Source organism: Quercus suber, unplaced genomic scaffold (genome assembly GCF_002906115.3).
Source record: "Quercus suber isolate HL8 unplaced genomic scaffold, Cork oak 2.0 scaffold_783, whole genome shotgun sequence".
NCBI classification, from domain to species: domain Eukaryota; kingdom Viridiplantae; phylum Streptophyta; class Magnoliopsida; order Fagales; family Fagaceae; genus Quercus; species Quercus suber.
The window spans coordinates 30,065-42,036 of record NW_027070219.1 but is presented as its reverse complement, the minus strand read 5'-3'; positions in this window follow the sequence as shown (position 1 = coordinate 42,036).

Here is an 11,972-nt window from a genome sequence, read left to right as displayed (position 1 = left end):
GAGGCAAAGGTCTCGTATTAACTGAATGCAGTCAGGAGATAGGAATACAAGATTCTTTCACGAAAAAGCCTCAGCTAGGTATAAGAAGAATTATATTGAGGGTATAATGGATGTCAAAGGGAGATGAAGGAAAAATAGAGGAAATTGTGGTTGATTATTATAATAACCTTTTCAAATCCAACGACCCTACAGATTTCACAAAAATTTTGGAGGCAGTCATGCATAAGGTGAGCTTAAGCATGAATCAAAACCTCACTAGGGACATCATTGCTATGGAAGTCAAGATGGCATTAAAACAAATGTACACACCAAAAGCTCTAGGCCCAGATGGAATGCCACCACTGTTTTTCCAGCATTTTTGGCCAAAGATCGGTGATAAAGTGACAGCGACAGTCCTAGACTTCCTTAATTCAGGTATCTCTCCTCCAAAATTTAATGAAACTCATATTGTGCTTATTCCAAAGTGTCAGGAGCCAAAGAAAATCACAGAATAAAGACCAATAAGTCTATGTAATGTGGTTTATGAAATTGCTTCAAAAGCTATTGCTAACAGGTTAAAAAAGATCCTACTTGTCATTATCAGTGATACCCAAAGTGCTTTTGTACATGGAAGGTTAATCACTGATAATGTTTTGGTAGCTTTTAAGGCTGTGCACCACATCAATAAGAAGAAAAGTGGAAAGGTAGGGGAGATGGCATTAAAATTAGACATGAGCAAGGCATACGACAGGGTTGAGTGGGTTTTCTTGGAGAGGATAATGCAGAAAATGGGGTTTGCTGATAAGTAGAGGGCTTTGATTATGAAATGTGTCACTACAATGTCCTATTCCACTAAGATAAATGGTAAACCATGGGGTTGTATTGTTCCTAGTAAGGGGATTCGATAAGAAGACCCATTATCTCCATACTTCTTTTTGTTGTGTGTAGAAGGCCTTTCTGCATTAATAAAAAATGAGATGGAGGAGAGACAGATGAGCGGAATAGCAATTAATCGAGGAGGTCCAAGATTATCTCACTTGTTTTTTGCTGATGACATTATGATTTTTTGTAAAACTTCCATTGAAGAATGTAGTACACTACAAAGGATTCTACAGGTCTATGAGAATGCTTCGGGCCAACAGTTGAACCGTGCTAAAACTTCACTATTTTTTAGTAGTAACACTCCAAGACTAATACAAGAAGATATCAAGGGAAGATTTGGGGTGTAGGTGATTAAGCAACATGAAAGGTATTTAGGGTTGCCTTCCTTAGTGGGTAAAAATAAAAAGAGTACTTTCAACGACATTAAGGAAAAGTTGAGGAAGAAATTAATTAGGTGGAAAGAAAAATTGTTGTCTAAGGTTGGGAAAGAAATTTTAATCAAGGCAGTAGCCCAAGCAATCTCGACATACTCAATGGGTTGCTTTAAATTGCCTGATTCTCTTTGTGAGGATTTAACTAGATTGATTCGGAATTTTTGGCGAGGCCAAAGACAGGAGGAGAAGAAAATGGTGTGGTTGATTTGGGAGAAATTGTGTGCACCCAAAGCTAGTGGTGGGATGGGCTTCAAGAGTTTAAAGAAGTTTAATTTGGCTATGCTAGCCAAACAGGGGTGGTAGTTGCAACAAAGGTAAAACTCTCTCGCCTACCATGTGCTTAAATCCAAATATTTTCCACATTGTGATTTTTCTCAAGCAACGTTAGGAAGCAATCTATCCTTTACGTGGTGTAGCTTAATGGCAGCACAAGATATAGCAAAATATGGCCTACGTTGGAGAATTGGAAATGGCGAAAAGGTAAAGGTTTGGGGAGATAAGTGACTGCCTACACCATCTATGTACCGAGTGACCTGTCCAAGAATGTTTTTGCAATTTGAAACATTGGTGTGTGACTTAATAGATCGGGAGAAAGCTTGCTGGAAAACTGAGGCAAATGATGCTTTGTTCTTACCACAAGAAGCAGAGGAAATTAAAAAGATTCCATTTAGCACTCATCTACCAGCTGATAAACAGATATGGGCACGTAGTCCTAATGGTTTGTTCACAGTGTGTAGCGCTTATTGGGTGACTCAAGCAATGTCAAAGCCTAGGAATTTCAATTCTAGTTCAGATGAAGGAAAGAATAGGCAATTCTGGACAAAAATTTGGAAGATTCAAGTTCCACATAATATAAGGCATTTCAATTGGAGGGCATGTCGTGATTTACTCCCCATAAAATTTAATTTGATGAGAAGGAAAGTTTTGCAAGATGATTAGTGTGAGGAGTGCAATACGGCCTCAAAAAGTTCAAGCCATCCGTTCTGGACTTGTAAGTAGGTCCATTCTGGACTTGTAAGTGGGCTCGTGAGATGTGGCAAAGTTCCAAGCTCGTAATGCCTTTCACAGCTGAGCAGAATTGTTCCTTTAAAGACCTGCTGTGGAGCTTATATATGGAGGTGGAGAGTTCACCAGAGCTGGTAGCAAAGATGGTGACGTGTGCTTGGATGTTATGGGGAAATCGAATGAAATTCGCAAGGGAGGAAAATGAAAATCGAGTCTGGAATTGGTTTGCTAGGCAACACAATATTTAGAGGAGTATTATGTTGCTACGACTACTGAGTTTGATGCAAGGCCTCCAAGCATCCAACCAGCCGGGGGGCTACCTCCTCAGGGTCAGACATACAAAGTCAACGTAAATGAGGCAGTATTCGCAAAGCTTTAGGCAATGGGCATAGGGGTGGTCATACAGGATAAGGAAGGGAAAGTTAAGGCTGCTTTGAGCAAGAAAATAAAGTTGCCACTAGGACCTGTTGAAAAAGAAGCTAAGGCAGTTGAAGTGGGAGTGCAGTTTGCAAAGGATGTAGGCATTAGGGATGTCATGGTGGAAGGTGACTCCCTTATTATGTAGTGTGCTTTGAATGAGTTGGCCCCACCTCCTCCATTAGTGGATGCTATCATGGTGGGTATACAAGCTTCTTGTGCAGATCTCCATCACATAGCATTTACACATGTGCATTGCGTTGAGGCCCAAAATTTCATAACAAAACCCATTCCATAAAAAATAAAGAAGGCCCAATTCATGAAGCAAGAATAATCGACATCAAGGCCCTATGTATGTTCAGATTTTCAGCAAAAAATGCCATTAAAAAAAGTCCAGCATATTCTAGTGAAAGGACTGGGCCGGGATCCCCAGAGGCTACCAGAGGCTCAGGATCCTCGGGACGTGCAGCACAGCTAAAGTGGGATTGAGACAGCTTAAAAGGAGTACCACGAAATACAAGAAATGAAGAACAAATATGTCCCTCTCAAGCACCCAGTGGTGTAACAAAGAATCAGAAAGCTTAGAGAGTAACAATTCATGAACAAAAGGCTGGTACCCCGGGGAACCCAGAATGAAAAAAACTATAAAGGGAAGTGGCTGGAAAACCTTCAACCCAGCAGAAAATGGTTCTGCTAACTTGGGAAAAATGACAACAAGGAGGACAGCCAAAAAGCTAAGTCCAAGAGGTAAAAGGACTTGAAAGAACAAAGGGTAAATGTCAGCTATCCAAAATGGAAAGTCAGTAAGTGGCTTTTAGGAAAACAGGACTAAAAGATGAAAACTATGAGAAACAGAGAAAGAATCAACGGTCAGAAATGGCTGGCATAACAGGGGCTTTGATACCCAAGGAGCCAAGGGGGAAGAATCAATGGTATCCAAACCCTAAAATGACACTATAAAATGGGGGAAGCAGCCAACATTAAAGAGGGGGAGGCAGAATAAAAAAATCAGAAGGGAATCGTTAAGATAACTCTGTAAAACTCAAGGAAAACAGAGGAACCGCTCTTGGTATCCCAAAGACAGCCACTATAGCACATGCTCAAATTCAACAAATTCAAACTTTGCAAATCTTGGAAGCTTGAATAGCTATCAAAGTCTGTAATTTTTGAACTTAGTTGAACCTTGTATCACGTGAATATAGAACTATAGGAAGAGCTCTGTAAAATCAAAAGAAAACAGAGGAACCACTCCCAGTATCCCAGAGATAGCCACTATAGCACATACTCGGATTCAACAAATTCAAACTTTGCAAGTCTTGGAAGCTTGAATAGCTATTAAAGTCTGTAATTTTTGAACTTAGTTGAACCTTGTATCACGTCTTAGTGAGCATATTGTAATCCACAATCAAGAAAAATAATGAAATACCTCATATTGATTTGAAGATCTCTAACAATTATTTCGTGTATTTCTTTATTACATTGTCTTCCTTTACTTTTTCTTACTAAAATCCTTCTCACCTAACTATCTTGAAAGGCAAAGCCCAAGCAAAGTCACTCAGACTTGAGTTCCAAATCTCACAAGTCTTGTGCAAAAGCACCAAGTCTGTGAGAATTGGGGCCAGGATCCTCGTGGCAGAATCATTCTCATGAAACTCATTTACATATATGTATATGTATTAAAATGTATATCCTAATCTAAGAAACTAACAATTATTTGAAGATATGTGTAGTGTGTTTTTTTATGTAGCACCCATAGAGGTAAAGGGAAAGGACAAAGCTCTATTACATAATAAATATGGAAAATATCATATAGTTCAGAGAACCAGAGCATTCTGGATTCTTACAGGCCTAATACGCCTCTGGATCCCACGACAGTATGCCCGAGATCCCACGACAATACGCCCTGAGGTACCAAGAGGAATTGCATTTTTCATCTTGAGGAGCTTTATGTAACTTGCGCACAACTTGGTTCATAATCAGCCTCATTTAGCTGCGGTGAACCAAGCCCAGTCCACCAAAACAACAAGTATTTGGGCCCGGGATCCTTGTCTCTACTTGGGCCTGTGTGCTAAGAAAAAAAGCACTCTCACACACTGTCAAGGAAACAACCGAACCCATCTATTAGCAAAATATGCCAAAGGCATTGATGATAGCTCAGTTTGGATTGAAGAGTCCTCTTGTTTTATACAACAAGCTCTTATCCATGATGTAATGACTTTTCAATAATTTAATGAAATTTCAGCTTTCTTATCAAAATAAATAAATAAATAAGCATATAAATTATAATGGGTTTCACAAAATGACACTCCCCCTCCCCCCACCCTCCTAAAATGTATGGATGAATTGATACCTGTAGGCCTATTGGATGAAATAATCCTATGATTTCAAAATTAACAAATTAAAAATTGAAATTATAAAATAAAATAAAAAGCAGTAAATTAAACATCAAATCTTTCGAGCATTATGGTTGGTCACTCAAAACAATGCTCAAAATGCCAAGGTTTTGAGAGATTAATGATAATTGCTTCTTCTTCTTTTTTGACACCTAAAACGATAGAAATTTCATTAAATGTGTAAAGAATTGTAGTACAGTAGTGACCCCTAGTGCATGTGCTGGGGTTTCAAAAATTTAAAACATGTTACAAATACAACAAAAAATCTAGCTTGTCACTACAAGGCCATGAGGTGTTGGTACTCCTCTAGTAGACCTCTCACTACTTCAATGATTATTTTCGGTTGGAGTTGGACATGCTCAAAGTAAAACTTATTCCCCACATTCCAAATCGACCATACCGTAGCTGCCCACTGCTCAAGTTCCTGTTGGCTAAGCTTGTCATGCATCTGTCGAAATAAATGAAAGAAGTCTTTTGTAATGTTTCTGCATTTCTGGATTTGGCTACTCATCAATGCCCATAAATTTTGTGCAAATGGGCATTCCCATAAGATATGACTTGTATTGTTAGACTATTGGTGACATAATTCATACTTGATATCCATTCGTACTCAACGTCTATGGAGGTTCTCCCTGGTTGGGAGGCAATTTGAGCAAGCCCTCCATAAAAACATTCGAACTTTGGGTGGTACATTGAGTGTCCAGATTTTGCTCCAAGCTGGTTTAAAAGCATGGCTTAATGAATGCTACCTAAGGTTGCATGTTCAGGTGAAGTGCAAGCCGATAAGTTGTTTTTACTGTGAATTTCATAGCATTATTTTCTGTCCATATCAGTGTGTCAGGAGAGTTCAGATGGTCCAATGGTATTACCAGAATTTCCTGTCGTGTCCTTTGTGCAAACATTGTCTCAATCTTTCCTTTGTCCCACTACCGTGATTCTTCATCTAGGAGCTCATAAACCCGTATGTCTTAGGCATGTTCATTCAGTGGTATTAGAGGGTGTGATAGCCATTTGTGAGAGTACACCCCCACTGTCTTGCCATCTCCCACACGCCACTTAGACCCATTGTAAATGGTGTCCCTTGCTGCAAGTAGGCTTCTCCAAACAAAAGACAGGTTACTACCTAATTAAGCCATCATGAATGAACAATTAGGAAAGTACCCTGCCTTATATACCCTATAAAACAAAGAATTTTTGTCTTGGGTTAGTCTCCATACTTGCTTTGAGAGCATTGCCAAGTTGAATGCATGTAAGTCTCTAAAACCCATCCCTCCTTTCTTCTTGTTCGTGAATAGTTTTTTCCAATTAACCCAATGGATCTTCCTTTCTTCTTTGTTTTGTCCCCACCAATATTTTGCTAGCAAGGAATTGATGGAGTCACACATGGATTTGGGAAGCTTGAATAGGCTCATGGCATATGTGGGAACCACTTGTACCACTATTTTTATAAGGACCTCCCGACCTGCCTTTGATATAAACTTCTCCTTCCACCCCATCACACGCTTGATAATTTTTTCTTGTAATTCTTTAAAGGTGTTAAATCTTAATTTACCACATGTCATTGGTAGACCAAGGTATTTGTCACAGTTTATCATTACTCTAGCCCACAATTGATGTTGGATCAATCTCCTTATTTCGGGATTTGTGTTCTTACTAAAAAACAAGGAAGTTTTTTGGTGGTTGACTGCTTGTCCCGATGCTGCCTCATATTGGCCAAGAATGCTCAATAGTTGTTGACATTCTCTAACCATGGCTTTGCAAAATAGTAAAATATTGTCTGCAAATAGAAGGTGGGAGATGCACACCCCATTTTGGCTAGACATAATTCTATTGATCACATGATTCTCCGCTGCCTTATTTAGTAGTGCCAAGAGGCCTTCAACACATAGGAGGAAAAGGTAAGGAGAAAGCGGGTCTCCTTACCAAATGCCCCCAGATTGAGTGATCCATCCCTTAGGTTCCCCATTGATAAAGACTAAATAAGAGGTTGTGGTGACTATCTCCAAGCCAATTTCACCCATCTTTGATCAAAGCCCAATTTCTACATAATACCCTACAAAAAAAGACCATTCCACCTGGTTATAGGCTTTGCTAATGTCTAGCTTAATCGCCATATGGCCCACCTTCCCTCTTCTTCTGTTTCTCATTCTGTGCAAAATCTCATAGGCAACTGTTGTATTATCAGTAATAAGACGATTTGGCACAAAGGCACTCTGAGAGTTAGAAATCACACTAGGCAAGATATGCTTCAATCGATTAGCAATAACCTTTGAAATTATTCGAGATATAACATTACTCAAGCTAATGGGTCTATAGTCTGCCAGGTATTTAAGGTCTTTCTTTTTTGGGATTAAAACAATATGTGTGTGGTTCATTTTTTTCAACATATGGCCAGAGTGTAAAACAGATAAAATAGCTTCAGGAACATCATTTCCTATGATATGCCAATATTTTTGAAAGAAAAAGGGGGACATACCATCTGGTTCGGATGATTTTGATGGGTGCATCTAAAAAAAGGGGTAATTAGACTTCATTAGCAGTGTACGGATAGGTAAGGCTCTCATTCATGTGTGTGGTAACTTTTCTTTGAACTAATTGTAAGACACTCTCAATGTTTTATGGGTGGGCCGTAGAAAACAATTCCTGGAAGTATGATTCAGCTACTTGGGCAATTTGCTCATCTGAAGTGCACTACATCTCTTCAGTATCAAACACTCCGAAGATATGATTTTTTCGTCAGCGTTGGCTGGCTCAGTTGTGAAAGTATTTTGTGTTCTTGTCCCCTACAGGTTGCCAAATTGATCAGGATCTTTGTCGCCAAAAAAGCTCATCTTGGTGGATAATATTTGTAATTTCGGCTTTGAGGTTTTTGATGGAGCTTAAATTCTCAGCTCTATTCTGTAAGCACAACTCTTCTAGCATTTTTTGTTTTTCTTGCAATTGTGGTTTTGAGAGTCCCAAGGTATGTCGGCTCCAATCTACAAGGGCAAATCTGCATTTTTTTTTAATTTTTTCAAACAGCTTTGCCATTGGGCTTCGATGAGGTACATTTGATTCCCAAGCCACCTATATGATGTTTGCACAATCTGGGTGAGTGGCCCATCTCTCCTTAAATCTGTGTGGTGTTTTCTTCTTTATGGTGAGCTATGGCCGAATATGAGTAGTAACAAGGATTGGGGTGTGGTCTGAATAGGATGCCTCTAAATGAGTGACTTGCACTTGAGCAAATTTATCCCTCCATTCAATTGTGGCGCATGCCTTATCCAATCGTTCTTGCACTAAATAATCACTCCCATTAGCCCATGTAAAGATATTACCTCAGAAACCTAAATCTATCAATCCACAATGCAAGAGAGCTTCCCGAAATTGTTGCATAAGGGCCAATTGTTTAGGCATCCCGCCTTTCTTTTCCTCCGATTGAAGGATCTCATTGAAATCCCCAAGGCAGAGCCAAGGGGTAGAGTGTTTGGAGTGAGATGTTTTAGGAGTTGTCATGATTCTTGTTTCCTATGTTTCTCTGGCCAAACATAGAACCCTGTCAATTGTCTTGGGTTGGCTAGGTCATCCTTGATGAGAGCATCAATATGATTTAAGATGAAAGTTTGAACGTGCAAATCAATCTCCTCCATCCAAAGTAGTGCTAAGCCTCCACTGCGTCCAATACTAGGTACCACAAACATACATCGATAGGGTAAGATAACTTGAATCCGCTTCATCTCTTCTAAAGATCGTTTTGTTTTCATTAGAAACAAAATTTTGGGAGCTTTTACCCGCACTAACATCTACTACACGTTGGTTCCCAAGCACCCGGCAGTTCCAGCTCATGAGTTTCATTGTTCTCGGCGGGGCTGCCTAGCAACCTCCATCGTTGAGTTGTTAAGGGTTTTTTTTTTCTTCCATTCTTTTTCTTCTTTTTGTGTTTTGGATCTCTTCTTCATCATAGACATTGACTCCGGGTTGAGCTCTCTTTGTGCTACAGGAGCTTTGGTGGTTAGGGTTTATTTTATAGTTAAGGTGCGTTGAATTCTTTTCCATGTTGCGTTATTCAGTGCCCCACGTAACTGAATTTGTTTTTCTATATCAGTTGACTCCTCATGTGGCTATGTTAAGTGAATTAAGTGATTAACATGTGTATTTAGCTCATCATAAGTGATAGGCACGTTAATGAGCGTTGATTTCAACGCATGTGAATCACTACTCTCTGCAACAGTAATCTCCATACCCATGATTTTCGTCTACTTATCAATATCCCCATTAATTTGGTCTGATTCCGAGATTCTCACACCAATTAAAGTCTCCTTCATTACTTCCTCACGACCACCATCTCGGTTTTCCTGAAAATCCATTGCCAGAGTTTGATGCGGGTATTTATGTGTTGAGTCGTTATCCTTCCTCCCATAAATATCATTAATATCATTATTACCCGCCACCTCATCATGGGAATTGATTGAAACCGTAACTCTCTAGGGTGGTTCCAGCGCTGGTGTAGGTGGTGGCGCATTGGTTTTGACCCGTTCTGCTCCCATATCCTTTCGTCGAAAACCCACCTTCAGCCAATCTCCATATGGTTTTTCAGCCTGCTGTGAGGTCCCCTGGTCGGAGCAGTCCTTCACCTTATGGCCGAATTTACCACATTGGTAGCATAATCCAACTAATCGTTCATACTTGAAGCCAACTCGCACCTGATCACCCTTAGGATTTGCAACCCATCCCCCTTGACAAGTTGGCTTTTCCAGAGAGATCCTAACTTGAATTCTGATGAAACAAGCTTGATCTGATGGGAAAGTCTTGTTATCCACCTTGTACACATAGCCTAAACCTTTGCCAATTTCTCATCTCGCCTCTTCATTGATCAAGTCAAAAGGTAAACCCCACACTTGAACCCATATAGGAAGGGTTGAGAAAGTGACCGAGATAGCTGTCATGCCCCTTTCCCATCTCCTGAGAACCAAAGATTGTTGTCGAAACTCCAAGGGCCATTATCTAGTACCCAAGTTAATATTTAAGCTTATAATATATGTGAATTTTAAATTATATGTCTATGGACATATAATTTAAAATTCACATATATTATAAGCTTAAATATTAGCCTAAGTACATCAACCTAATATATTAGTTTAAATAACATGTTTTATAATGTTTTTTTGGTTGAACTTTTTAAATTATTAATTATTTTTTTATAATTCTGTTCGAAACACCAAAAAATATCTTTGGTACACTTGATGCAACTCAATATCTTATCCAATACATTTCAAGAAAGTATCGATACCAGTACAATATTAACTTTCTTAGTATATATACTCAAAACTATATATCAGTACTAACCAATACCAAGATTGTGTTTTTAAACAATTCAAAGTATTCAAAGGATCCTCTCCCACTAAATTTTTTTTTATTCACTCCTAGTTTTAGCGAGATGAAAGATAAGCAGCATTTATAAAATTCAATAATTTTAAACAAAAAATCAAATAACTGCCATGCTAAATCTATTTAGAAATTGTAAGGAATTAAAAGATTTAAATAGGAGGGGATATTCTCCCTCTATTACCTAAGGGCCTATTTGGATTGAGGGGGGGAGGGAAAAGGAGTGGAGGGAAGTAGAGTAGAGTTGGCTAAAAATAGACTAATTTTAAGCCAATTTCATTCTACTCTACTCTCCTTCCCCCTCTCAATCTGACAAGGGTGTTTTTATAAAGAGGTAAACCCACTACATGCAAAGAAGCTGACGACCCCATTAGGCCCGTCAACTTCGCAAGCACATAAGAAAGTATGAAAATGACGACGCCATAGGCCGACAATCCCACTTCCATATCCGACGATGTCTACATGGGACGACGGGAAGAGAGAAGGCTAACAAGAACAAGAAGAGTCCAACAAGAATAAAAGGCATGACAGGTCCAGCATGGCCTTACTTGACCCCCACGGATATCTATACAAAGAAATATCTTGCACCCCACGATTAACCCTAATCAAGAGGGTTCCCACAAGGAAAGGATCCCGTAAGGTACGTGTATTAATGAGAATCTTTCCTACATGGAAAGATCTTCCCCACCAAGAAAAAAATGTCAACTCTACGCTACTATAAAAACCCCAAGACTCTCACAAACTAAGGTACGCATAATTTACTCTAGTTTTGGCACTCTAGAGTTGTGAAAATTCTCTAAATTAAATAGAGGTGGAGCCACGTAGTCCCTTGAGGGGATCGTGGCCCCTGCCAAAAAAAAAAGTCCATTAGAGTATATAGGAAAATTAATTGGGCCCCCCCAATGTAGACTATTCGCCCCCCATACCCCATATCTCCACTATTCTCCCAAGTCCCAAGTTGCTTTAGTTAGACCTTTTTTTACTCCAAATAAAACAAAAACATGGCTCACCTTACATTTAAATACCCAAAAGTCCAAACACTTCACAACAAAATTTAACTTTATCAACCTATTCTTAATCTTAAAAAACTCACCCTACAGAATTCCTTTACTTCTTATTCTTTTTTTCTCTTCTATGGTACATTTACACTACCCACTGGTACTGTTAGCAGCCCCCAAAACTCAGCATTAGTCCCACAGTCCGAAGAAAAAAAAACTGACCAATTTTTTCTTTTTTCTTGCTTTCTCAAACAAATCACTCAGCATATTTCATTGTCAAATTTCAGGATTTGAAACTTGGTGACTGGTGAGTTTTCTTATCTTTCTTAAGCATTAACTTCATCTCTTTTTAGTGTTCTTTTTTTTTTTCTCAACTATCTACACCAAATATTCACATGCTCTTTAGTTTTTCATAGATTTTTATATATAATTGAAGGCATAGGGAGGTTGTTTTGATGAAGCCTTGAGAAGATCTATAGTAGGCATTGCCACATGGCCCA